Raw genomic sequence first — 27,726 nt, 5'->3', positions numbered from 1 at the left:
TCATTTAAATCTTTACTGGTTTAGAAGTTTTCGTCTGTTTCTGTTTGTTTAGTTGCTACCTAGAAATGGCAGCATGAATGCTTAGCTTACTGATGTCAGAGAACATTTGTTCTTCTCCCACAGAATGACTTGGGAACACTCATCTCCATGTACCTTTTGCAACAGGCTGTAGAGGTGTTTTCAGTTCCTCAGTGCCCTCTCTCTGCTGGCGCATTTGTCAAGGACATCCTGATGGCACTTCTCAGAGAGAGGAGTATTTCTCCTGCCCTAATGATGGCAGAAGGCTTGGCCATGGGAACTACTTTGCCCGAGGGAGTTTGTGCCCCATCTAAGTAGACGCAGGAGGAGCCATCATTTGGTTCAGCCTTGGCTTGATTCTTTGTGCCAGACAGGCTTTGCTCTTTCCCTCGGAACCCAGAATGAAAAGCTGAGCCATAGCTGTCCCATCACGGACGTATAACCGAGGTGAAGCATAGAGCCTTTGTTTGTGTAAACCCTTGAGACTCAAAAGTTGCTGTCAAAGCATGACAACACTGGGGGGGTGGCAAACCTGTTCTGCCCAGGGCTGGACAGTCAATATTGTAAGTGTCTCAGACCACATCACGTGCACTCTCTGGTACCCGTACTTGTTTGTTTTGGTGTGCTGTTGATATCCCTTTAAAAAAGTAAGACCCAGTCTAGACTCGGGGACCACACGAAAGGAGCCTGGGGGCCTCCTTGTATTTGCCAGCCACGGGCTTACCCTATCGTGATTGACTGCAACCCCATTTTTATGTGGGAGACCAAAGGAGAAGAGCATCAGGCTTTCTGCAGGTGACAGTAGTGTTTAGCCAGGAATTATTGTCCTTAGAGAGATCCCTGAGGGGCTGGATGAAGCGGCACACCTCTCCAAACCGGTGTTACTGCTGTCCTGTATTTAGTCTGCTCTTCTGCTTCTAGTTCCTTAGGGGTAAAGTTAGATTATTAATTTGAGGTGTTTCTTCTTTTTTTAACACAGGTGTTTACAACCATCACTTTCTTTCTGAGCCCTGCTTTCCCTGTATCCCATACATTCTGGTAAGTTGTGTTTTGTTTTTATTTGCCACACGTTATTTTTGAACATCCTTTGTGGTTTATTCTTTGACCTGTTGGTTTATGCTGATGTTGTTGAATTTCCACATATTCGTGAATGTTTTGGTTTTTCTGTTCCTGATAGCTAGTTTTGTTCCATTGTGGTTGGAGAAGATACTGTGTATCATTTCAGTTCTTTTTAAATGTATTGAGGCTGGTTTTATGACTTAACATGCGGCCTGTGCTGGAGAGTGTCCCATGTGAACTGGGGAAGGATGTCCGTTCTCCGGTTGGTGAGTGTTAGTGGTTGACTCCGTGATTTATGGTGTTATTTGGGTCCTCCGTTTCCACGCCGTCTTCTGTCTACAGGGTCTATACGTGACTGAAACTGGGATCTTGACGTCTCCAACTCTTACTGTAAAACAGTGTAGTTCTCCCTTCAGCTTTGCCACTCGTCGCTTCATACGCTGCGGGACTCTGTTGCTTGGTGTGGATGTGTTTATAGTGGTTATAGCTTCCTGGTGAATTGACCCTCTTGGGTGGGAGGGCCTCAGTTTGCTCCCCACGTGGCCTCCCCTTGGGTCGCAGCGGGATGGGCAGCGGGCAGCATCCGCTGACCGGGTCCTGTGTGTGGGAAGGGCAGCTTTGTTGCTTCTGGGTAGAGGTGGTGTCCCCCCTGTTCCCACAGACACTGCGGGGCTGTGGGGGCCTGCACTACCACCTGGTGGAGAGGAAGTCCCAGCTCCCAGCCTGCTTTCTCTGACAGCACCCCACAGTGGGTCTTGCAACGCCTCTTGATGGTGTGGCAAGGGTGGACGTCTGAGTTCCCCACTCCACCTTGGCTAGCACGGGTGGGAGGGGGCCACAGAGTTTTCTGTAGTGTTTGGCTGGAGTAGAGCAGTTTTTATCGAAAGGTTTTCGGTCTTCGGCTGCCCCTTTTGCTGTCCCTTTAGTGAGAGAGAGAGCAGGCTTTTGTTGGGACTGTTCTTGTCTGCACTCAGGTGTTTCCAGGTTGCAGCTTTATTGACTCCAAGTCTGGAATATGTGAGGCAAAAGGAAAATTCATGAAATTTGCTCCTGTGTCATTCCCCTGGCCCCCAGTTCCCTAGCTGATCTGCCTCCTCTCTCCACCTCTCAGCGTCTTCTTATATTTGGTTTTATATATAATGTTGAAAAGTTTGAGGTTGCACTTAGCAGGAGGAATAGGGAAAAGTACATCTATTTTGTCTTCTCCAAAGCAGAGCTAAAATCTAATTTTTTCATATAAATCACTTCCTTCTCACTCTTTTATCACCTTTAATGAAGAACTATGCTTTCCTAACATAATTTATTTCCTTATCTCACGTGTTCTGCCACAACCATGATCTTGTTCAGATGCTGTGTCCCCTGTGCCAAATAGTCGACTTTTCCATTTCATTCATTCTGAAGAGAGTACTGCCCTTACACGCGTTGCTTTAGAGCCTTGGGATATTGCTATTCTGTAAGAAAGTATGTTTAGTTTGGTGTAAAATTTGAAGTTTAATTTTTAAAGTAAATGTTTGGTATTCCCATTCAAGTAGGAAAGCTTCTCCAATTTTAAAGCCTAACTTAGCTTATTAACGTTTACTTTGGAGTCTTAGGTAGTTGTCATTCAAATAGCTATTAATAAACTGAAAAATTATGCTTGGAAGGCAAGGTCTGTTTTAGTCACTGCGTTCTCTACAGTTTGGCACAGTACCTGGAAATTCGATAAATATTTAAGAAATTGAATTGACTGCTAGTAGTTCTACAAAGTAAATGATGAGTTCGCATAGACAGTAAACACCAACAGAGGTGGGGAAGAGAGAATCATTTCAAGCAGGGGATTTTACGGTGAGGTGTTTTACTGACAAGGTGGAATTTGAGCTCCACTTTAAAGGATTTTAAAGCATGAGTTAAAGTTTTGGAGGCAAAGATGAAGAGGAAGACACCTTCCTTTAGGAAGAGTGTGAGTGGAGGTGCAGACTCAGAAAAGGACCAGGCATTTTTGAAACCAGCAGTAGTCAGGAGGAGAGGCTTATGAAGACAAGCAGTGAAAATTAAAGCTGAAACTGCATGTTGCAGCCGAGCAGGGTTTGCTCTTTGTTCTTTGTGCACGAGGGATCCATTTCAGGCTTTTAGTATGTTCTGCTTTACTGTGTAAACACTACAGTAACTGTATTCCTCGAGTGGTTGCAGGTACTTCGTTCTGGCCCTTAGGTTTTTGAGACCACCTTTTATTTCATTCCACTGCAGGTCTTTTTTGAAAACAAATGCAGTTTCTTTTTGTTCGTTTGTTTTGGTCTATTTGGTTCCTCTTATGAATAATGTCCTATGGAAACAAAATAAACGAAAACTTAAATGTTACAAAATTAAAAAAAAAAACCGTCCTCGTGAATAAGGAGATACAAAATGTAGGAAGAAAACCTGTTTAATATCATGTCCTAAAGATGATGGGTTACCAGAGAAGTAATAATAATCCTTTACATTCTTTGAAGATTAACTACCTGCTCTACCCTACTTATAATGTTTTTAAAGACAGGCATGTACATTGGTGGTTAAAATCTTTACACTGAAGCCGTATAAACTTCAGTAAGTTATTTAAACTCTTAAGCAGTTTATTCATCTAAGAAAATATAGTAATTGTATTTGTTTTCTATTGCTGTGTAACAAATTATGGTAAACTTAGTAACCTAAAAGAGCACTGTTTTTCATTTTTTATTGTGGTAAAATATACATAAATAAAATTTACCATATTTTTATGTGTAGTTCAGTGGTATAAAATACACTCATAATTTGATATAGCCCTCACTGCCATCCATCTCCAGAACTCTCTTCAAGCAAAACTGCAAGCAAAGCAACCAAACCTGAAACGCTATACTCATTAAGCGATTAAACTCACTCCCCCAGTCCCTGGAAACCACCGTTCCTTCTCTCTCTGTGATTTTAAAGACTCTGAAACTTTACCTCATGTAAGAAAAGTCATACAGGGTTTGTCCTTTAATAATCGGTTTATTTCACGTAGCCTAGTGCTCTCAAGGTTTATCCGTGCTGCAGCGTGCTATAGAATTTCCTTTCTTTTTAAGGCTGAACAGCATTGCATTGTGTGTGTATACCACCTTCTGCGTATCCATTAATCCATTGGGTGCTTTCACATTTTAGCTGCTGTGAATAATGCTGGTATGCGTGTGCGTGTACACATACCTCTCTGAGCTCCTGCTTTTGATTCTCTGGATGTGGAACCAGAAGTGGAATTGCTGGATCATATAGTTAATCTCTTTTTAATTTTTTGAGAGACCACACACTGTTTCTTCACAGCAACTGGGCCATTTTATCTTCCCACCAACAGTGTGCAAGGGTTCCGATTTCTTCATGTCCTCACTAACACATTTTTTTGTTTTTTATTCACACCTGCCATCCTAATGTGTGTGAAATGGCACCTTATTGTAGCTATGATTTGCATTTCCCTAATCATAAGTGATACTGAGTATCTTCCCATGTATTTAGTGGCCATTTATATATCTTCTTTGAAGAACTCCCTACCAAAGTTTTCTCTCTTTGAGTCATAATTTTTGTTGATGGTGGCTTTAGAAGTTCTGTCTATTCTAGATAATAATGATTTTTATCAGTTGTATAATTTGCAAATATTTTCTCCCATTCTGTCGGCTGGCTTTTTAAATCTGTTGATAGTGTCCTTTGATGGATACTTTTTAAAATATTCATAAAGTCCACTTTGTCTATTTCTTTTATTATCTGTGTCTGTGGTGTCGTGTACAAGAAGTCATTGCCAAAGCCAATGCAGTGGAGGTTTTTGTCCTATGTTTTCTTCAAAGATTTTTATTGTTTTGAAGCTTACCTTTAGGTCTTTGATTTATTTTGAATTAATTTTTGCATTTGGTATTAGGTAAGTGTCCAGCTTTATTCTTTGTGTGTGGATATCCAGCTTTCCCAGCTCCATTTGTTAAAAAGACTATCCTTTTCTCATTGAACAGTCTTGGCACCCTTATCAAAAATCATTTCGCTAGGAGTTCCCACTGTGGTGCAATGGAATCACTGGCGTCTCTGGGCTACTGGGATACAGATTTGATCCCTGGCTTGGCACAGTGGGTTAAGGATTTGTTGTTGCCACAGCTGCAGTTGCAGCTGCAGTTGTATCTGCAGCTCAGATCTGATCCCTGGCCTCTGGGAACAGCATATACTGTGGGGTGGCCAAAATAGGAAAAAAAAAAAAATCGTTTGAGGAGTTCCCATCATGGCGCAGCGAAACAAATCCAGTAAGGAACCAGAAGGTCTTGGGTTCAATCCCTGACCTCACTCAGTGGGTTAAGGATCCAGCGTTGCCATGAGCTGTGGTGTAGGTTGCAGACATGGCTCAGATTTGGTGCTGCTGTGGCTGTGGCATAGGCCGGCGGCTACAGCTCCAACTAGACCCCTAGCCTGGGAACATCGGTATGCCATGGGTGTGGCCCTAAAAAGACAAAAGACAACATAATAAAAAATAAAAATAAATCATTTGACTATATAGAAGGGTTTATTTTCTGGGGTCTGTATGTTATTCCATTTGTCCGTATGTCAGTCTTTATGGTAGTACCACACTGTTTTGTTTACTATAGTTTTACAGTCAGTTTTGAAATCAGGAAGTGTGAGTCCTCCATTCTTGTTCTTCTTTTTCAAGGTTGTTTTGCCTATTCTGAGTTCCTTGAGATTCCATATGAATTTTATGATTTTTTTTCCTATTTCTTAAAAAAAAGTCATTGGGATTTTGGTAGATTACTTTGAATCTCTAGATCACTTTGGGTATTATTGACATGAACATGTTCTTGGATGGGGAGAATTAATATTGTTAAAATGTTCGTATTGCCCAGAGTAATCTACAGTTTTAATATAATCTCTATCAAAATGCCTATGGCATTTTTTTGTAAAACCAGAACAAATAATTCAGGGAAATGGTATTTATGATACCTCTCATTTCATGAACTATTTTACCCCCAGTTTTTCTTCTCCCTTCTGTTCTCATTCAGTTGTAAAATAATTCTGAATAAAGTGTCAGTTGAAAAAGTTTAAAATATTACCTATACCAAGTGACTTACATTTTACTAGGGGACGCTGGAAGTATTTTGAAGGAAAGTAATTTAAAACTTCAACATAAATAAATGAAAGTCTTTATTGATTGAAGGAATAAAACTCTTTAGTGATTAAAGTGTAGATCCTTGAAAGCCTATGTTAGAAGATGAAGAGCCTCTCATACCATTCACATTAGACCATATAATGTGATACAGCTGATGGAAACATTAAATTTCATGTTCCTTTCATCAACAAGTACATAATACTCAGTTAATAAAAGGTTATTTACTGGGCTCTGTTCTCTGGACTGATCACAACACTTTTACAGAAGCTTTTGAAGGACATTGAAAAAAAAGACGTGTGTCCAGAGGAAAGTCATCAGGATAATCAAAACAAAACCATTCCAGTCAAGGGATACTGAAACATTTGGGAATGTTTAGCCTGGAAAAGCCTCAGAAGGGACATAATTTTCTTAAATATTTAATAGATAATTACATAAAAGTTGGAAGAGATTTATGCTCAGTGAAGGCCATTGAGAGTAAGAAAAATATTTAAAAGAGGGTTTAGAGCTGCCCATCAATAGAATGATGGAAAGGAATTAGCCGTGCCTCACCAGAAGAGTGCAGAGAGAGGTAGACATAAGTTAGTCAGTCAGGGATCATGAGAAAGTAAATTGCGCCTTGGGGAAATAGTTAACTAGATGTCCTCTAAGATTGCTTTCAACAGTTACGATCCTATAAGCCCAAGTCCAGTATGTTAATCACTCCCCTAGTGGTAGCCACATTTTAATGGGAAATAATCCATTTCCGACATTTACACAAAATAAATGATTTTCTTTCTAAATTGTTTTCATTATTTTCATCTATATTGATGGCATTTCTTCTATGCATGATTTTAATATATGTGTCCGTCTTTATAGAGTTGGACCTTACATAGTAGTAAGAGACCGTGTAATAAGACTTGCAAGACTTCATGCTATTGTTGGGGTTGTGATCTTCATTTTATGCAGATATTATTGTATCAACATTCTAAAATAGAAAAAAATAGGAGTTCCTGTTGTGGCTCAGTGGGTTACAAATCCAGCTACTATCCAAGAGGATCCAGGTTTGATCCCTGGCCCCACTCAGTGGGTTAAGGACCCAGCGTTGCCGTGAGCTGTGATGTAGGCAGGCGGCTGCAGCTCTGATTCAGCCCCAGTCTGGGAGCTTCCATATGCTGCTGGTACAGCCATTCAAAAAATAATAATAAAAATTTTAAAATAGAAGTAAATATTATAATCCTGTTTTTTAACAGTCTCTTTCACGAGGTAGAAATAGGCCCTTTATTCTTCTCTGAACCGACGTATGTAAACTATTGTAATACCAGCTTTACTGCTGGACAGTAATAAAGTGAAGGACAGAGAGATGCCAAAATAACAGGAATTAAGTCCATAGAAACTTTTGACAACTTGCATCTTGTAATGTATTCAGTGTCACGCCTAGTGTGACCTGCTATGTACTTAGTTGCAAGGTAAAGTAGACAAGATGAGTGTGCATTAGCTTTTGCATTATTGATTACCGATTTGACCTAGTGAAGGAAATGCTGACCATCAACACAGATGACGGCTTCTCGCAGTAATTGTGTCAAGCACTGTACATTTGAGTGAGTAGCATTAGGACATGAAGACTTGCCTCCATTTTTTTGTACAATGTTGTTTCATCTAAAAGTGTTTTTCTTGATTTGTGTAGACCTTGGAGTAAAAGTCAAGGAAACGTAAGTGGTTAAACGAATTATGTTCATGTTGCTTAAATACAGGTTTTCCAGGTGTTAAGCAAGTTGCTGTATATTCATCATTTGCATTGTTCTTGCATCTGGAAAAACAAATCAGCTTTTCCCTATCTGGCAAGAAAAATGTTGCGTTGAAATAAAAGGCGGATACCGAGTTCCGATTTCATCAGAACATTGTGACCTCATTATGTCTGTGGGATCCATCTTTACTCATCTGTCAATTTCACTGTCCCTAGAAGCTGGGGCTAAGCCTTCTGTTTTAGCTGTGGGCGGAGTCTTTGTCTTTTTAGCTGAGAGATAAGGCATGTTTGTCAAACTCTCTGGATACATACTGTTTATGACAGACTGCTGTCTGTTCTTCTACATTTGTTCTCCCCCTTTCCAATAGTAATTCCTCTTAAACGGGGTCCATGGCCACCTATCTAGAGACGCTTCTCAGCTTCTTCTCCTGTTGGATGGAGCAAGGGAATAAGTTTCCTGGAGCTGGTTTCTCACTGATGAATTCTTTAAGGAGGTCATTTTCTCATCCTTGGCAGTGAAGTACAAAGAGTGGGCAGGACTAGTGGCCATTTCTGTGTCCTTTTACTTGGTAGATCCCAGAGCATGTGTGCAATCTCTTTTAAGCTAGTCTTATGAAGTTAGACTATGTTCAGTTCCCCTAGAAAATATTTGAGATTGTGGAATATGAGGGAAAGTGATGTATGTCTGTCTCATGTCACTGATTTTAAAACAAATCACTTGCCCTCTGCATCCCAGGGACTGAGACAGGAACATGGCAGACTCAGCTCCCCCTGACCAGTGAAATCAGAACCCTCAGGGATGGTGTACAGTAAGATGAAGGCAGCAACTTGGTGTCTGACCCTGTGGAACACACTCACCGCAATAATTAGGCTCTTTAGTGGACATCCACATGCACACAGCAGAGTCAGAAGGGCTTCACCCTGCAGAAGCACTGGTGACAATCACAGAAGATGTAGAAAGCAGGCCCTTATCTGGCCACCTACAGCTCTCTGCCGTGCCCTGAGTGATCACCTGAATATGACCGTAGTCGTTTGCTCCAGTATCTCTGTATCTGATGCTACTGTATCTAATTACAACAACTGTTACTTGTGTGAATGATGAGAAGTGTTAAGGCACAGCCATTCTCCAAGCATAAGACCCCTTGCTGAATCCAAAGCCTTGAGGGGAAAAGGGGCTTCTAAAACAATTTTACCTTAAGTATATTATTAACAACTTGTTTTAGCAGCATACACAAGGAATGGAGTGAGGTGCTGGAATAGAGTGGATGGCCCATCAGGGAAGAGTATTATTTAGTATTATTTAGAATTGCCAATGCTATAATTAAAAGCAGATGAATTTATATCAGTTTTAATATTGTTTTAAAATTCTCTATAGTTAATTATATCCATTACTGCCGGGAGCTGACTGATTTGAATGTCACTAGTTTTCAGAAAAGTTCAGAAATCTGCAAAGTTAAGGATAACTTTTAATAGCTTTTGATAAAGTAAAAGAAACTAATAAACAAACCGTTTTCTGCAAATAGCATTCGCAGACGTTGCCGATGTCATGCCCACATCTTCTTGGCTGTTGTTTTACACTGCGCGGCTGCCATAACAAAACACGTAGACTGGGCACTTAAACCACAGAAGTGTGTTTTCTCACTGCCCTGGAGAGAGCCTGTGTGAGATCCAAGAGGCAGCACGACCGGCTTCCGGCGCGAGCTCTCTTCCTGGCTTGCAGGTCCTCGCGTGGCGGAGCGCGAGAGAGCTCTGCTGCCTCTTCTAAGGATGCAGGCTCATGAAGGCCCCCCTCCTGAGCTCATCTGACCCTCCTTACCTCCCAAAGGGTCCATGTCCAAATATCATCACACCCGGGGCCAGGGCTTCAGTGCATGCATCGGGAGGCAGGATCAGTTCAGTCCAGAGCTCAGTCCTTCACTGTTTTCATGCCGCAGGTCCAGCTTCCAGCCTCCCTTTATTCCCCTTCCCCAGGGGTGGTCGTTGCTTCTTGCAGTTACTATTTTTGCATTAGTATTTTAATTCTTCTGTTCTCTGTATTAAATTATATTTGTTAAAAATGACACATACAGTTTCTGTTTTCCTGAGTGGACCTTGATGCAGCATTTAAAATTGTGAATCAAAATTTTTAAATCATTCAAAAATGATTTTTCATTTTAATGGTTAAAAGAGTTTAGGAAAGATATATCATCTCCCCCAAATATATGTATTTTTAAGATGTTGCCATGTAGAAAGTTATAATGAAAAGAATATTGAACTCAGAAATCAAAAATTCTAAATGGAAGAGCCTATTGTTTTCATTGGTCAACATTAGATATTTCAAGTAGCTTTGAAGCCCTCATACAAATGCAATCTCCCTGCCTCTTTTTGAGGACCTGAAGTGCAGCTCACATAAGGTATAGATATTATATTGCTTTGTAAACTATAATTCACTTTGACAGGAGTTATTCATTATTTGTTAATAATACACCTTCAAGAATTTAGAATATTCAGCTTAAATTCTAAAGATTATTTTCTTTTAAACTTTAAGTTTGTGTAGACAATTGATTTTTGCAGGCTGTTTGGCCACAAAAATCGCTTATTTATTTATATTATCCTTTTCTTTCTTACTGATAGGGGTGACTGTAAACTCACCACCAATAAGGTTTGTGCTTCTGTGTGTTTGCTAGTGGTAGATGTGTTTTGAGCCACTGAAATATGTAATCTAAATTATGTTCAAGAATTGCAAGTCAATTCTGATTAAAAACTTGACTTGAAAACGGAAGGACACTAGAACAATGATTTTTAACGCTGATGTGTTCTTCCTCTTCTCATTGGTGTTTTTGGTGATTTTCTTCTACAATTTCTGAACATCTAATGTTAGGTCTTTAATTCGCTAAGTTACCACCTAAATGTTCTCCATGTCTAAAATAAGAACTTCAGTGAGTCATAACTGATGACAGAAGAAAACTGCTGGTCGTGAGGTTGAAAATAGAAAAATAGCCAGTAGACATTATCACACATTGTCACAGTAGACATGGAGGCTTCGCTGACTCAAACGCATCGTGTTTCAAAAAACGCCTTATTGTGTCTCCGCTAGAATTAGCCACAGTAATGCTATTTCTGTCTCTCAGTAATTCACATTGTGAATGAAGCATCAGCTCTTCTCTGGAACCTCTGGTTGCGAAATTCAGTTGTTTCTGACTTTTTAACGGCGGGCCACATTGCACATCTTCCTTCCCTTCCATTCCCACTGCCCAGCGCCTGCACTGGCCGCATACCTGGACTGCTACCTTCCTCTCTTTCAGCTGTTACCTTGCCTCTCGCTTCTGGCCTTTCCACTTTCTAATGCAGTCCATACTCTCCAGACAAAATGACTTTCCTGTACTCCCACAGTCCTTAAGAAAAAGCCGTGTGACCATTTGGCTAAGATGTCAGAGAGGTAATCCAGAAAGTAGATCCCTTCCAAAACGGAGTTTCATTACCCTGTGAGTCTAACCACATATCTTTTCACGTGTCCATGGAAGTCTCTCCTTATTTTCCTTGTTCCTGACTTTTTCCAAGTCCTTTGGTCCAAGGTCAGGTAAAACTTCCCAAGTTAGAAGGGCTTCTGAATTGAATTTAGGCTTAAGTTGATATCTTCGTAGACTGCTAAGAGCAAGCATCTTTGTTGAAGTCAGATATTTCCGTTGTTCTTTTTTCAGCTGTAACATGTGTTACAATGGGATCTAGAAGAATTTCTCAGTAAAGAATAAGACTTTTAATCTTTTCTGTGTTTGAACAGGTTTGTATGTTGGAGACTTTCTGATTAGGTATATGTATTTCATTATATCATTTAGCGTTCCTTCAAGTCTTTGGAGTAAATTAAATAAAAATACTACTAAAAGCAGAACTTTGACATTCCCAAAGTTCCCAAAGTCTTTGGACAATCAATCACTTAGTTCCAGAGTATCTGAAAAATCTCTTGAGAAATCAGATCCTTTTGAGGCATCATGTTTTTGTGTAAACTATAATTATACATAAAACTTTGATGTTTCTGCTTTTTTTCTTTATGTCTAGCTGAAAGTTGGAGCAACTTATCTTTGTGAAAATACCTGATTTTTAAATTTCATGAATATGTTGGGGACCTCCCCTCCTTTCTCTGCTGCCACCTATGAGCCCTTAAAATGGGCAGCTCGGCCCTGCTCTCTGAGATTATGGCTGATTGACATTGAGAAAAGGTAAACCTTTGACCCAAAGTGAGCCTTGGCCATAGGCTGACCAGCAGCTAGGGCATGTGCAATCTGGCTCAAAAAGATAGAAGTTCCTAGTTGAAAAGGCTGGAGTCCCCGTTGTGGCTCAGCGGTAACGAATCTGACTAGTATCCATGAGGATGCAGGTTCAATCCCTGGCCTCACTCAGTGAGTTAAGGATCTGGCATTGCTGTGGCTGTTGTGTAGGCTGGCAGCTGCAGCTCCAATTCGACCTATAGCCTGGGAACGTCCATGTGCCACAGGTGTGGCCCTAAAAAAAAAAAAAAAGAAAGAAAGAAACAAAAGCCAAGGACAGAGCTGAGGTGTATTAGTGGCAGCTCTGGGCTCTGCAAACGTGTTAACTTCTGTGTCATGTGAGTCCAGACAGTTGAGTTTTCTCTTATTGGTGAAAGTGCTGGACAAAAGTTTTGATGGCTGAGGCATCCGCTTCATAGATGGATATCTTGAACAAACACATTGCCAGCCAGAGGGCCCCAGTTTCCTCTCTTTCCACACTTCAAATTTTTGCTCTTATATTTTAAATTCACCAATAAAGAAGGAGCCCACGATACCCTAGGCCCCCTGGACCCCAGTAAAAGCAGGACCCCAGGCCTGTGCACTTTCTTGCTCTCTTCTTTCTCTACCCCAAGTTTTGCCATGAGGTCTTAGGTGTGCCATGTAATTTCCGGGACATGTAAGTAATAACCTTTTAATTTTATCTCAAAGTCTCCTGATGGTTATTGCCAAAGGTGTCTTGCGATCATAATAAGAATCACAAGGGCAGGTCCAGCCGCAACATTGCTTATTGATAGACTGAAACCAACACAAAACACTCTGATACTGGATTAATATGAAATGTCCCGTATCACTTCTTACCTTAAACTCTCTTGGATGCCAGTGTGAATAGTTTTTCATCCTGTCAACCAAATAAACTTAAGTAAAGACAAATAATAGCAGGCAAATATCTATGCATGTCATCACTCATGATTTGCTTTTAGAGCACATTCTCAATATGCTCTAAATGGGAAACACCGAGATCTTCCAAATTATTTTAGACACGCACTGGCACAATGCCTAGCACAAGGTAGGCTCTCAATCAGATTTTTGAATGACTCAACCAGTGACTAAATGAGCTATTATCCAGTAATATTTGACACGAATAAATAACATTCCTATTGTGTAATAATTTCCACATTGTCAAAACCTTTTGAAGGCCATTTCCAGTCTGTCCCTGCAAAGTGTGGTCTGTGGACCAGCATCATCAGCATCACAGGATTCTTAGAAATGCAGAATCCGAGACCTGACCCCAGCTTGACTGAATCAGATCTGCATGTAACAGCATTGCTGGGGATTTCTGTGTACACTGAAATGTGAAAAGGATTGCTGTGGAATGTAGAGGCTGCTTTGATAGAGATTCTTCAGTTCAGTTGTTCTCAACTCTGGATACAATAGAATCACAGGCCGTCCTTTAAAAAGTACTGATGTCCAGGTCCCACCCCAAACCAGTTAAACCAACCCATTGAGTTAGGTAATGAGAATTGCCTACATTGCATGGGGACTCTACTACCTGTAAAAAAATGGGTAAACAAAACCCTTAATTAGATAACTTGGGAGACCGGAATGGAGAGTGCTCATGCCTTGCCACAGTGGCAGAGCCCAACTGGAAGAAGACACCTGTTCTTTCCTGGTAAGGATTCAGCCAATGAAAAACCACAGATTCTTTGTTTACTTTAGTCCTCCCAACTTCCTTTTCCTCTCTGTAAAACCGGTCTCTTTCCCTTGCTGTGTGAGAACTTGCCATGTGGCTCACCATGGTTGTAGACCCCAGATTGCAATTCTCTGCTGATCTTGAGCAAATGTGTCACCTCAAGAGAAATATCTGGCTGGCTATTTGTGGTACCAGTGGTACATAGTCACACTATAGCCATAGCTCTATCTCTAGCTATTTATCTCTATCTTATTTATCCCCATTGGTACATATGAAGAAGGGAGAAGTAGATTAATGAAGAGATGACACTAAGGAGGAGGAACTCAGAAGCCGAGTTGGGATAGAGAAGGTAAAAAGAAGTTTGGGTACAGTAGAAATAATATCTTGTAGCACACTGGTGATCTCTATGCCAACAGAAGAAAACTGTAATAAAGAAGTATTTGTAGAAAATACATAAAGCACCTGATCTGAATTGGATTTCTTTTCTTTTCTTTTCTTTTTTTTTTTTTTTGTCTTTTTGCCATTTCTTGGGCCGCTCCCGAGGCCTATGGAGGTTCCCAGGCTAGGAGTCGAATCAGAGCTGTAGCCACCAGCCTATCCCAGAGCCACAGCAATGTGGGATCTGAGCCGCATCTGCAACCTACACCACAGCTCACAGCAACACCAGATCCCCAACCCACTGAGCAAGACCAGGGATCGAACCCACAACCTCATGGTTCCTAGTCAGATTCGTTAACCACTGAGCCACGATGGGAGCTCCCGGATTTCTTTTTTTTTTTTTTTTAAACTCTTTATTGTTACTTTTTTTTTTCTTTTTTTACTTTTTTGTCCCCTTGCCATTTCTTGGGCCGCTCGAGCTGCATATGGAGGTTCCCAGGCTAGGGGTCGAATCGGAGCTGTAGCCACTAGCCTACACCAGAGCCACAGCAACACGGGATCCAAGCCGCGTCTGCGACCTACACCACAGCCCACGGCAACGCCAGATCCCCAACCCACTGAGCAAGGCCAGGGACCGAACCCGCAACCTCATGGTTCCTAGTCGGATTCGTTAACCACCTCGCCACGACGGGAACTCCAGCTCCTGGATTTCTATTTGTAAATGAATGAACAGAAACCAGAAATAAAGTTAGGAATTTTCCTCCATTCACAGGGTAAAGGGTGTGGTTTAGAGATGATTTCGATCACTTAAAAAATGTTTTTCTTTACCCTAATTTTTTAAAAAAAATTTGATTATGAAAAATTGGAAAAAATTATGAAAAAAAAATTTTCTATTTTTTTCGTTCATTGGAATGAAAAAGAAGTAGAAAAAAGAACATATAAAGTGGTCATTATCCTATAACCCAGAAATAACTATAGTTAACATTTTATAGTATGTTCTCCTAGGAACCTATCCCTGGGTGTGTATCTTATTTCCTCGATCTTGGAAGCTTTTGCTTTTAAGACACATTATTAATTTAATAACATTTTTTACTGGGAGAAAAAGGAGTGTATGCATTTTTCTTTTTACTAATTGGAAAAAAATATATATATATGTATGTATATATAAAATACATAATGCATTCTTCTAAGCCTTCTATTTTATTTAAATACTGTTATGAGTTCCTCTGAGCCACTAGCAGCTATCCCTGTCGGCAGAGTGACATGCTGCCTGTGACCATTACCTCTTCATCCCCTGTAGAACTGAAAATATAATTTTGAGATATATTTTTAAAATATTAGGATTTTTCAGCTTTTCCTACTTGGTTAAAATTAGTCCAGGTTTTCTCTCTCTCTCTCTTTTTTTTTTTTTGTCAGTGCTGGTTCTTCCAGGACCCTCCCTCGGACGAGCACAATGCCCTGAAGTTTTCTATGGAGTGGGACCCAGGCCAGGAGTCTGGTCCAGGGGTCATCGCAGAAGTCTGTTCAGTCTGGTCTGAGAAGACTGGGGCTCACTCAGGCCAATCTGTCAGCCCAGATCAGAGGGAGCAGGGCTGGAGCATTTCTCTGTTTACTGAACATAGTACGTATATTATCCCTTTGAATTCTCCACTCTAAGAAGTAAGTGCTAGCATTCTCCTCGTTATAGCAGAGTACCTACAAGCTCTGAGAGGGAGAGTGTCTTTTCCAAGGTCACACAGCACAGTAAGTAGCACAGGTGGTGGTTGATGCAGGTCTGCTGCCTCCAGCCCAGGGCCCCCGCAGATCAGAGGAACAGCTAGACGGCTCCCCTCATCAGCCCTGCTGAGGCCTCCTACAGAGCTTTAAACTGCCAGCCCTCATGCTGGCTTTGGCCCACAGATCTGCCAAGGTTAGCCTGCATGACCATCTTTCATTTTTTAAAATATGCTGGCTTTTAAAACCTGGAGACCTTTACATAAAATTGGGAGTGACTGGCATCTTTGGAAAGACTGGACACCCTGTGATGTCTGGTCTCATTTTCAAGGGGCTTCAACTCCCAGCTGGAGCAGAGTAGAAGCTGCCCTTTTCTGTTGTTGTTGTTGTTTTGGCCATGTCCATGACATGCAGAAGTTCCCCAGGCCAGGGATCAAACCCACACCACAGCAGCAACCCGAGCTGCTGCAGTGACAATGCTGGATCCTTAACCACTATGCCACAGGGAACTCCAAAAGCTGCCCTTTTTGAAGGAACCTCATGTGTCAGTTCACCACTGTTCCCCCACCCCCCACCCCACCCCTGCCGCTCTTAGCTCAGGCAGCCCCTGCAGGTGCCTGAGTCTCCTGTTCTTGATCCACTCTGTGTGCTCACTTCTTCCCAGACCTGGCAGCTGGCCTGGCTTCCTGGGGTGGGGTGGGGGCTGTGATCTGGGGAGGGTGTTAGGCCCTCTGAGGGCTTATAGGTGTCTCATCCAACTGTGTGACTATGAGAATGCCACTTCCCTTATCTGGGCCGTGGGACACCCCCCTTCAGGCCTGAGCAAGTGACCCAGGCAATGCCCTTAGAAAGGAAAATGACCAGGAACCAGTCCAGGTTTTCTCTTACCTAGAGTAGCTAATTCCTTTTGGTCCTGGAGCTTTCGACGTGTAGATATTCAGGCCTGAGTAAAAGCCCTTTACAATGCTGGAATTGGTGTGCCGTCTCACCTAGCTTTGAAAATTTTAAGACCAAGATCAGTTTGAGTAGACTTCAATGCCATTGCCTAGTACATGACCAATCAGGTGCCCAGCAGGCGGTGTTCTGCATAGAGGACAATTTTTCTTTGAAGTATGTACCTAGAATAATTTTAAGGCATTAAGAGTAATAATTTGCAATTCAAATTTATGTTAAAATACACTGCTTGTACTACTCCAATAAAAATAACTTGGCTGAGGTGGCAATCAGATGTACATAAATTTTGATTACTATTTCTGATTATATTTTATGACATATTCTTTGATAACCTAAACCCAAAGACCTCATTATTTTGTTTTACTCAGATGTCTTTGATTATTCTTGAAATCAAGCATGCTTTCTTCTTATTGGTCATTTGCATTTCTCTTGTGAATTGTCCTAGAAATGTCCTCTATTCATTTTTCCTTATATATTAAAGAAAAATTTTTCTGTCACATGTGAGGTAAATATCATTCCTTTTTTTTTTTCTTTTTTTTTTTTTTTTAGGGCTGCACCAACGGCATATGGGGGTTCCAAGGCTAGGGATCGAATTGGAGCTGTAGCACCAGCTTATAGCCATAGCCACAGCAATGCCAGATCCAAGCCACGTCTGTGACCTACACCACAGCTCATGACAATACCAGATCCTTAACCCACTGAGCAAGGCCGGGGACCAAACCTGCATCCTCATGGCTACCAGTCCGATTCGTTTCCAACTGAGCCATGACGGGAATTCCTATTTTTCCAATATCTTGTTTGGCTTTTAAACTTATGTTTATGTGTGCACACAAAATATTTATATATGTTCAAGAAGTCACATTTTTTCATTAGGATTTTTTTCAATGATTTTAATATTGGGAAAGTCTTTCTGTAGTTTGAGATCAGATTAAAAGTGATTTAATATATATTGTATTTGTTTTTAAAGTGTATTTTTGTTTTATATTTTGTGTGTATCTCTTTGATCCAGCTGGAACTTAATGTATATTATATAAAGTGCAAATATTTTTTACTCCAAGGATATCATTCATATAATTCATCTCTACCCTGAGCAATATATGATATTTTATTTATTGTTGTATTAAGTTATATAACCTAATATATATAGCAAGATATGTTTTTGGATTTTCTGGATTTTACTTCTGCGCAAAGATCTGTGCCTTTCTTTGTATCAGTAGTAGACAAATTTAATATTGTAATATATCAGTTTGAATGGTATTCAACTGTACTAAAAATCCATACTGTGGGAGTTACCACTGTGGCATAGTGGGTTAATGATCCAGCTTATCTCTGTGGGGTTGCCAGTTCGATCCCTGGCCCTGCACAGTAGGTTAAGGATCTGGCTTGTCTCTGTGATGTTGCTGGTTTTATGCCTGGCCTAGGGCAGTAGGTTAAGGATCTGGCATTGCCACAGCTGTGGTGTAGGTAGCAAATGCAGCTTGAATTCCATCCCTGGCCTGGAAACTTCCATAAGCCATGAGTGCAGCCAAAGAAGGAAACAAACAAAAAATCCTGCTATAAGGAAGGCTTTATTTGTTTTATTCACTCTGTAAGAAATCAAGGGGTTGGTATCCCAGGAATGATTCAGCTGCTCACGACAGGATCAGAGACTCAGAATTCTTCCCTTTTCTTGCTTCATCAACTTAACCGTTTCTGCACCTCCAGCCACTACACACTCATTTGCATGAAGAAGGAAAAAAAAGGAAGAGACAGTGTCTATGCTACAGGGTCAGGCTGCAAGAGAGCCCATGGAATTACAAGAGGGTTTTATAATTTTTGGTTTTTCTTGTTTGCTTATTTTACATTGATAGCCTCGGTAAATTAGAAGGCAAGGCTAACGGGATTAGAGTTATCATTGAGCCAACATAGAGCATTTATCTGAGTTTTATAGCTTTACTATATTTGACATCTTTGAGGAAACCTGTCACCTTACTCTTATTAAAGTTTCATAGCTTTTCTCTGTTTATCCTTCCTAATGAACTTTGGAATTAAGATAGCAGATTTTATTAGGTTTGTCATGAGAATTCTTCACTCAAGAATATATCTTTATATATTTCAGTGACATTAAAGTCCATGCAGTTCTTGTTAAGTTAGTCTCAAATTTAGTGTTTTGGGTTGTTTTGTGAAAATTACTTCTTTTTCATGTGGCTTCTAATGAGTTGCTAATTGATGTGCTATTAATTTGAGGTTAATGTTGAGTAGACACAGTTGCATCCTTACTGGATATGATAATTTTTCCTTGATTTGATATCGCATCTCTTTTCCAGGTTTACTATATAGAATGTTTTGCTCAACTTTCCTTTTGGCATACATTTGGGACATGGGCATCTTGCTTTTAAGTTTATTATCACCAAGCATAGATTTTATTAAGGAAGTTACTGAACTAGATTTCAAGCTTGAAGAGAAAAATATTGTGATGGTTAATGTGTCAACTTGACTGGGTTATGATGTTACGGCAGCTACCCAGTAGCCCTGCGCTGCAGCGTATCAGCTCTGGCGACAGCCCTGTGGCTGTAGCGTACCAGCTCCAGCAGCTCTGTGGCTGCAGTGGATCGGCTCTTTTACCCGCGAGAAACCAAGCGAGCACTCGGAGAGGTGGAGAACTCGGGTTTATGACGCCGCGGGCTCAGAGGAGATCGATCTCCAGAGTTTGAGCCCGGAGGAAGGGTTTCGCAAGGCTTTTGTGGGCTACATCTTCCGGGTCCAAGCTTGGCTGGTTGGACCGGAGTGACGTCAGGCACAAGCAGGTGCGTGGAGGAGGGGTGGTTGGGGCAGTTGGATGGACTTTGCTCAGTCATCATGGCCGGGGTCTCTCCTTTCTACATTTTTATTGGGACATTCTCTCCTACAATGAGGTACCCAGAATTTGCTCAAATGTTATTCTGGATGTGTCTGTGCGGGTGGTTCCGGATGAAGTTAACCTTTGCATCCATAGACCGAGTTAAGCAGATCATCCTCCTCCGTGTGGGTGGCCCTCATCCAGTCTGTTGAAAGCCTGGATGGAACGAAGAGGTAAAGTCAGAAAGAATTTGCTCCATCTCTGTCTTTGTGCCGGGATATTGGTCATCTCTTTCCTTTTAGACTCTGACTGGAATTTATGCTACTGGTCCTGGTTCTCAGGTCTTCAGACCCAAAATGGAGCTGCACCATCCAGTCTCCTGGGCACCCACCTTGCCAGTGGTAGAGCTTGGGACTTCTCACCCTCCAGAATCATTTGAATCAGTTCCTGATGTGTTTCTGTAAATTAAAATAAACTGTCTGAAAGAGAAGTTAAGAAAGCATTCCTGTTTACAATAACATCAAAAACAATTCAATGATTAGGAATAAATTTAGCCAAGGTAGTAAAAAACCTATGTAATGAACACTGTAAGACACTGATGAATGTGATTGAGGAAGATACAAGGTGTGTTCTTAGATCGGAAGAATTAATGTTGTGAAAATGTCCACAACATCCAGAGCAATCTGTAGAATCGGTACAATTCCTATCAAAATTCCAATGGTATTTTTCAAAGAAATAGAAAACACTGTCCTAATGTTTGTACAAAACTACAAAAATAAGAAGAAGAAGAAGAAGAAGAATAGCCAAGGCAATCCTGAGAAGGAAAAACAAAACTGGAACCATCTACACTCCTGATTTCAAACTGTATTACAGAGCTGTAGTAATAAAACAGTGTGGTACTAGCATAAAAACAGGCACATAGAGGAGTGGAACAGAATAGAGAGCACAGTCCCACACATGTACGGTAACTCATTTTTGACAAGAGTGCCAGGGAAACCCAGTGGGAAAGGATGGTCTCTGCAGTGAATGATGTTGATTGACTGGATATCCACATTGCCAAAGAATGAGACTGGACCCCTGTCTTACGCTACTCACAAACATTATTAAAAATTATCAAAATGGATTGAATATCTTTCAGTACCATCAAGTGCCAAGACCAGCTCAGCAGGTGAGGGCTGAAAAATGGGTGCTGTGAAACTTATGAAAAAGTTAGCATAAAACAAGACACGGAGACATTTATCTCAATTAAAGGTAGGAACCAGGAGACTCAGGATCTCAGGGACCAAGAGCACCACCTCAAGAAACCACACTTCTTTTATTGTGCTCTTTAGGATTATATCAAGTGAGGAGGGGGTTGTAGATGCAGGATATAGTCCTTTTTATTATTTTAAAAAGTTATTTTATTATTTTAAAAGTCACATAGCTGGTAGATGGTTAAGCTTTTACTCTGACCTTTAGGCATTTAACAGTCATTAGCATGGAGGAAGCCTGGCATCAGCTTTCTATGCATAGCATCTAGACAAGCATCACTGTGCTTCTGCAAATGGCATGCCTATCTGTGGCAACCTGGAGTGCCTAGGTTTGCACCTCGTTCTCCTTGCCGATGCATATCCTGCTAACGACCCCTCATAAACCCCTTGGGGCCATGAGGCTCATCTTCCTCTTAAGAGGACCTATCATGCTGTGCAAACGGCATGCCTGTCTGCACAGGTCCGGCGTGCCTGGACCAACGCATTATGTCCTCTTTCAGCTGACCACATGAATAACTTACACCTTTTAGTCTTTGTTCTTAAGCTTAAGTTATTTATCAGCACTGTGACTGTTTTTCAAGCAGGAATATAGGATAAAGGCAAAGCGAGACAAGATGGAGTTTTCAGCATAGAAAATAGAAGCAAAGAGGCTAAGAAAGATTGTAGAAACATGTCTCCCGACAATTAAGGTTCATGCAGTTCTTGTTAATTAGTCTCAACATTAGTGTTTAAAGACTCAAATATAAGACTTAAAAACACTAATCATCAGGGAAATGCAGATCAAAACCACAATGAGATACAAGATATCACCTCACACCTTTTAGAGTGGTTGTTATCAGAAGACGGGAGGTAACATGTTGACAGATTGTGGAGAAAACATTCATACACTGTTAGAAGGAACAGCCACCATGGAAAAAATTGAATTACCATATGATCCAGCAGTACCGCTTCTGGGTATATATTTCAGGGACTCGAAATCAGTATGTGGAAGAGATATCTGCACATCTATGTTTATTGACGCATTATTCATACCCAGCAGCTATGGAGCACTTGACCAGGGCACCAAGCCAGAAGCCCTGCCCAGCAGCTGAACACAGCCTCTGGCCCTGCACACCCAGGGAGCCTGAACAGTGACCCTGAGCAGCCTCAGAGCCCAACCAGTAGTGTGACCCAGCTGCGGAGCCCAGACTAAAATCCCGCTCCGTAGTGGAGCCCACCATGTGACCTTGCCTGATTGCTGAGCACAGCCTGCAGGGAGCCCGGCCAGTGACCCCACCCAGTGGCAGAGCATAGTTTGTGGCCACATCTGACCAAAGAGGCCGAGCAGAGATTCTACCCAACAGCTGAGAACAGTATCCAGCTCCACCCAGCTGTGGGGCACACCTTAAGGCCTTGTCCAACCAGAGACCCTGGCAAACAGCTTCCCCCCAACAGCAGAGCACAGCCAATGGCCTGTCAGATGGCCAGCCTGTGGTCCCACCCACTTTGGGGCATAGCTTGGAGCCCCACCTGATTGCAAAGAATAATACGACTGAGGTCTCAGCCAACCAGGGGCACTCAGGAGCAGCCCTGTCCAAGCTCAGAATCCAGCCAGTGGCACCAACATACCAGGGAACAAGGCCTGTGACCCTGCCTGACCAGAAATGATTACAGACCCCGGCTAGTGGCACCAGCTGACTGTGCGACATAGCTAGCAGCATCACCCTCCCAGTCTCAAAATAATAAAAGGCTGAAGAGTAAGACCTAAAACAGCAAAGCCTCTAGAAGAAAACATAAGCGAACAGCTCCTTCTCATCAAGATTAATCTTACGGTGATCATCATTTTGCAATATATATGAATATCAAATCCTCACTTTATATGCCAGAAATTTATATAGTAGTGTATGTTAATTATATCTTAAGCCTGAGGGGAGATAAATACATTTAAAAATTGCGTTACCTACTTCTAGATCTTCAACTAAATTCAAATTGCCCTACTGATCCTTTTGAGTCACTTTGGTTTTTCATTCTCCAGCACTTTAAGTTGTTCTTTAACCTTGTATTTTTTAAGAAGGAACATCTGAGGACAGTGTTCTGTGGTCCTTAAATGTAAACTTCAGTCACTGTCTTTTTCTACTGGGAGCTTTGGGTTGTGCTCTGTTGCCTTCTTTGGAGGCATTTATTGTTTTGAAGAGCGCTCTCTTGCCTCCTTGATGTGTTTCTCTTTGTGAATCACTTGGGCATGGTTTTTTTAGCCGCTTCTCAGATCTTCCTTTAATCTTTGAAAATTCTATCAGAATGTCTTTTTATGATTGTTTTTCTCATAAAGGGAAATACAGTCTCAATTTTTAGATTAAGGTTTTATTTATTTAGATCAGTAAAGCATGTTTCTGATAGACTGTTGTTTTTGTCTTGTATTTCTTCTCTTTAAAGTTCCTATAACCTGGAATTCCTGCTGTGGCTCAATGGGTTAAAAACCCGGCTAATATTCATGAGGACATGGGTTCAATCCCAGGCCTTACTCAATGGATTAAGGATCCAGTGTTGCTATGAACTATGGCCTAGGTCGCAGATGCAGCTGGGATCCTGAGTTGCTGTGGCTGTAGTGTAGGCTGGCAGCTATAGCTCTGATTCAACCTCTAGCTTCAGGAACTTCCATATCCTGCAGGTGCAGCCCTAAAAAAATAAATAAGTAAAATTCCTATAATCTGTAGCTTGGATATCTGAAATTGAGCTTTCTTTTGTATCTCTTTATATTTTCACTTTGTTTCTGGAAGAATACTTTCTCCTTCAAGAGTTTGATATTTTTCATCACTAAATATATTATTTATATCCTAAGTCAGTTTTTAATTTGTTACTTTTGTTTTCCACAACCTTTGAAATTGTAGATTATGCTTTAATTATGAGTATTCCAACTTCATTGATGAAAATCTTTTCAAATTATGTTGAAAATATAAATGTAACAATTATTTTCTGAGATTTTTTTCACCTTCCTTTTGTTAAATATATATTTCAAAAGAAGATGAACTTGATAACTCTTTTGTACTACAGCATCTTTTTATTTACACCATGATTTTTCTCTTCTTTTCCTTAAGGAGAGAGGTGAAAGTTATTATATATATATATATCTCAGCTAGCTGTAGCTGCATAACAAACCTCTCCAAACTTATCAGCTTTAAACAGTAGCCATATTTAGTTTATAATTCTGTGGAACAAAAATTTAGGCTCAACTCTATTGGACAGTTTCTCTGGCTTTTATTAGTCCCCCTCCTGCATCTGCAGGCAACTTCAGATCAGCTTGCTGACCCTGATTCTGGAAGCTGACTGGCTGTTAGATAGAGTGCCTCTGCTGCCCTCAAATGGCCTCTCCTTTTTAGCATATGCTTATTCTCATGGCAGGATAAGAGGTCCAAGGGAGCAAGTAGAAACAGGATGGTACCTTTTTAACTCGCTACTTTCATCAAGTTTCCTATGGTTTCGTTAGTCAAAGCAAATTACATGCCTAAGTTCAGGTCAGAGTGGAAAAGGACTACAGAGTTACAGAACAAGAGTGCAGATCTGTTGGAGAACATCAGTGTCTCAGGATACTGAATATTGGATCATACTGACATAGTGATGAAGCTAAACTCAGTGAGAGATGGAGATACCCATCCAGGTCTCCATAGAAGAAATTCGAGGTCTAACCAGTTCCTGTGGGAAGTGGGAAAGGAGGTAGAAGTAGCAATGATAGAGCTGTTTCCCTAGATTCCTCTCCTGCCTTCCCGTGACGTGGTTTTCCTGATTATCTGCACAGTGTGGCTTCTATTCTTGAACTGAACTCTGATGTCCCTAGAACCGCAAGGTAAATGGTAAATCCTTGAAAGTTTCACGGCCTGTTCTTTGTAATATTTCTAATAGTAACCAAGCAATAGAAGAGGCCTATCAGGACTTCCACCCGCCCTGTGCAAAACGACTTTCTTTCTAGGAGAAGAAGATGGTATATAAAATCTGTATAACCTACATGTCGTCCCATCCAAATTATATATTAAGATAGAAATTCTATGACATTCGTGACATGTCAGTGACATTGTCTCTGATTTTCGTCTCTGATTCAGGCTTTTCTGAATTTGCAAGTTCCACTGTATTTGCTGTTGACGATGTTGTTGGCAAGGTGTGAGTTACGTGCAACACATTGATCTTTAGTGTTCAATTCAATGGATTTTAAGAAACGTCCATACTTCTGTGAGTCCATCCAAAATCACAATACAGAATTTTTCATTATCTAGGAAAATTGCTTCGTGCCTCCTTCCCTGTGCTCTTCCTCATGCCAAGGCAAAACATTTTTATTTCTACCACCAGAAATGATTTGCCTCTTCTTAGAAGTCATACAAGTGGAATCAGACTTTATGTCAGTCAACATAATGCTTTCGAGATTTATCTTTGTCCCTGCATGTAGTACTAACTTGTTCCTCTTTTTAGCTGAGTAGTATTCCAGTGTTTGAATAGACACTATTTATTTATTCATTCCTCTGTTGATGACGACTGATTTGTTCCCAGTTTAGGGCTGTTATGAATAAGGTTACAATAAGCATTTCCACTTTAGCTCACTTGCTTTTGTTCAATTTCTGAGGAACAAATGCCTATAAATCAACTCTAGAGGATTCTTTCAGCCTTCCAAAAAATTCTAATAAAAGTTTTCAAAATTCCTTAGCCTTGGAGTTCCCGTCATTGTGCCGTGGTTAGTGAATCCGACTAGGAACCATGAGGTTGCGGGTTTGATCCCTGGCCTTGCTCAGTGGGTTAAGGATCTGGCGTTGCCGTGAGCTGCGGTATAGGTTGCAGATGCTGCTTGGGTCCCAAGTTGTTGTGGTTCTGGGGGAGGCTGGTGGCTACAGCTCTGATTGGACCCCTAGCCTGGAAACCTCCATATGCCCCGGGTAGCGGCCCTAGAAAAGGCCAAAAAAAAAAAAAAAAAAAAAAAAATTCCTTAGCATTTACCTTAATTTTAAAACACTGCTACTATCAGTTTCAAAAGGAGGGATTAGTTGTTGTGGTCTCTACACCCAGGTGGAAAAAGATTTTTTCCAGATTTAAACCAAGGTGTAGAAAAGACAAGTTTATTAAAGCAAGAGACACTGTTAACACAGTGGACCGACTTCCTGATAATCAGGGAGAGCCGACCCTGGGCACATGGTGTCTGTTTTTATAGCCTGAAAACAAAGGAGTGCAGGGAGTGGCCTTGCCATACACCTGTTAACCCGCTGATTGGTTGGGTAAGAAAGGGGTCTTCTGATTCACCTGCTGGTTGGTTGGGGAAGAATGAGGTCTTTGGATACACACGCTGGTTGGTTGGGAGCATATGTTGCTCCTATAGGGGCCGGGGTAAGGACTGGGCTACATGTCCCTTTTCTAGTGGGGAGTGGGAAGGAGTAGGCCAGGTTGATGAAGGGGAGGAGGTGAGGAGTGGGCCACATCCCTTTTCCTGGTCAGGGGCAGGAAGGAGTGGGCCGAGTTGCTGGGGTGGAGAGGGGGGGTCCTTAGGACCGTTGTAACAGTCACAGTGAGGCAGGTGGGATGATGAGGGTCTGGCAGTTCTTATCTCAGCTGGAGGCCTCTTGGGTTTTATTTCCTTGGAGAAGCCTTGGAGTCCCACAGTAGTGACTATTAAAACTGGAAAATGTATTTATATAAAAGGTATTATTTACTCAATAAGCATTATCAGTGAAAATCTGAAGGGCGATCTCTCTGGCATAATCTCTCTCTCTGTCCTTGATTCTGTCAGGGCTAGGGTCCCTCCCATTTCAACATTTTAGGAGTAAAACACTCATTTCATATTTCTGTAGATGATATGAAGCTGTAGATAAAGGAACAGGTAGCTAATATAGTATTAAATTGAGAGCAACATGTATCATAGAAGAAAGAAATCTTCCAGAGGGATTTGTAAAGGTGATCCCAGAATCAAATAGGAACCAAAAGAACATTTTTAGAAGCACCCTCAAGCAATCGAGAGGCATTTGTTTGAGGATTTAGCTCTCTGAATTGGGTGACCTCCACGGCCCCTTCTAAACTGAAGGCACCGTGTTTCTATTAATAGTTCGAATGGCTTCTGATTTCCTTGAATTATGCAAGAGCCAGATGTTATCTTAGGTATGCCAAAAGGAATTTACAATAATGTGATAAGGCTTCTTTCAAAAGACAAGGGGAGCAGCGATACAGGTAAGGATAAGGAAGATTAGAGGAGATGCATGGGTAGAAGAATTGAGACTAGGAAGGGGTGATGATAATTCCCAGGAATTTGACTTCTGCTTTTATAAATTCTTAAGGTTTCTAAATGTATAAAATGGGAATGAATTTTCTGTCATTGTTTGAAAAATGGACAAGCATTTCTCTTGTGTTAAATAGATGTAAATTGAGTGAAGTATAGCTTCCTGGCCAGCAATCTAAGCTATAAAAATGTAATTGCTCCCAAATTGAGATACATTATCAGTTCCTCGTTTAATAGCAATTCAGAATTAAAGGTCATTAACCAGTATGTTTGGTACAAGCAGAGGCATGGACCAAGCTAAAATATGTTTTCTAAAATAGGGACTCTAGAGAGTTCCCATTGTGGCTCAGCGAAAAATCTGACTGGTATCTATGAAGACGCAGGTTCCATCCCTGGCCTCGCTCAGTAGGTTAAGGATCCGGCGTTGCCGTGAGCTGTGGTGTAGGTCACAGACGTGGCTTGGATCCAGCGTGGCTGTGGCTGTGGCCGTAGGCCAGAGACTATAGCTCCGATTCACCCCTTGCCATATGCCATGAGTTCGACCCTTAAAAAAAAAAAAAATAGGGAATCTAAACT

General features: G+C 41.2%; 1 long non-coding RNA gene across 4 annotated transcripts in view; it reads left to right on the top strand.

The window, feature by feature from the left end:
• Positions 1-27,726, top strand: part of LOC146398511 (uncharacterized) — a 242,919-nt gene that overhangs the window by 127,522 nt on the left and 87,671 nt on the right. For 3 of the 4 annotated variants that reach the window (XR_014819148.1, XR_014819150.1, XR_014819147.1), the window contains exon 3: positions 998-1,056. This is a non-coding gene — a long non-coding RNA (uncharacterized LOC146398511). Of the gene's footprint in view, positions 1-997; positions 1,057-15,608; positions 15,814-27,726 lie in introns of all 4 variants that reach the window. The other variant, XR_014819149.1, reaches the window with a different exon arrangement.

The sequence above is a fragment of the Sus scrofa genome, chromosome 11 (genome assembly GCF_054392235.1).
Source record: "Sus scrofa isolate SSC_HxYL_T2T_F1_AM1 chromosome 11, Sscrofa_HxYL_maternal_Yorkshire_Landrace_v2.0, whole genome shotgun sequence".
In the NCBI taxonomy this organism is placed as follows: Eukaryota; Metazoa; Chordata; class Mammalia; order Artiodactyla; family Suidae; genus Sus; species Sus scrofa.
This window is presented reverse-complemented; position numbering and strand designations above follow the sequence as displayed.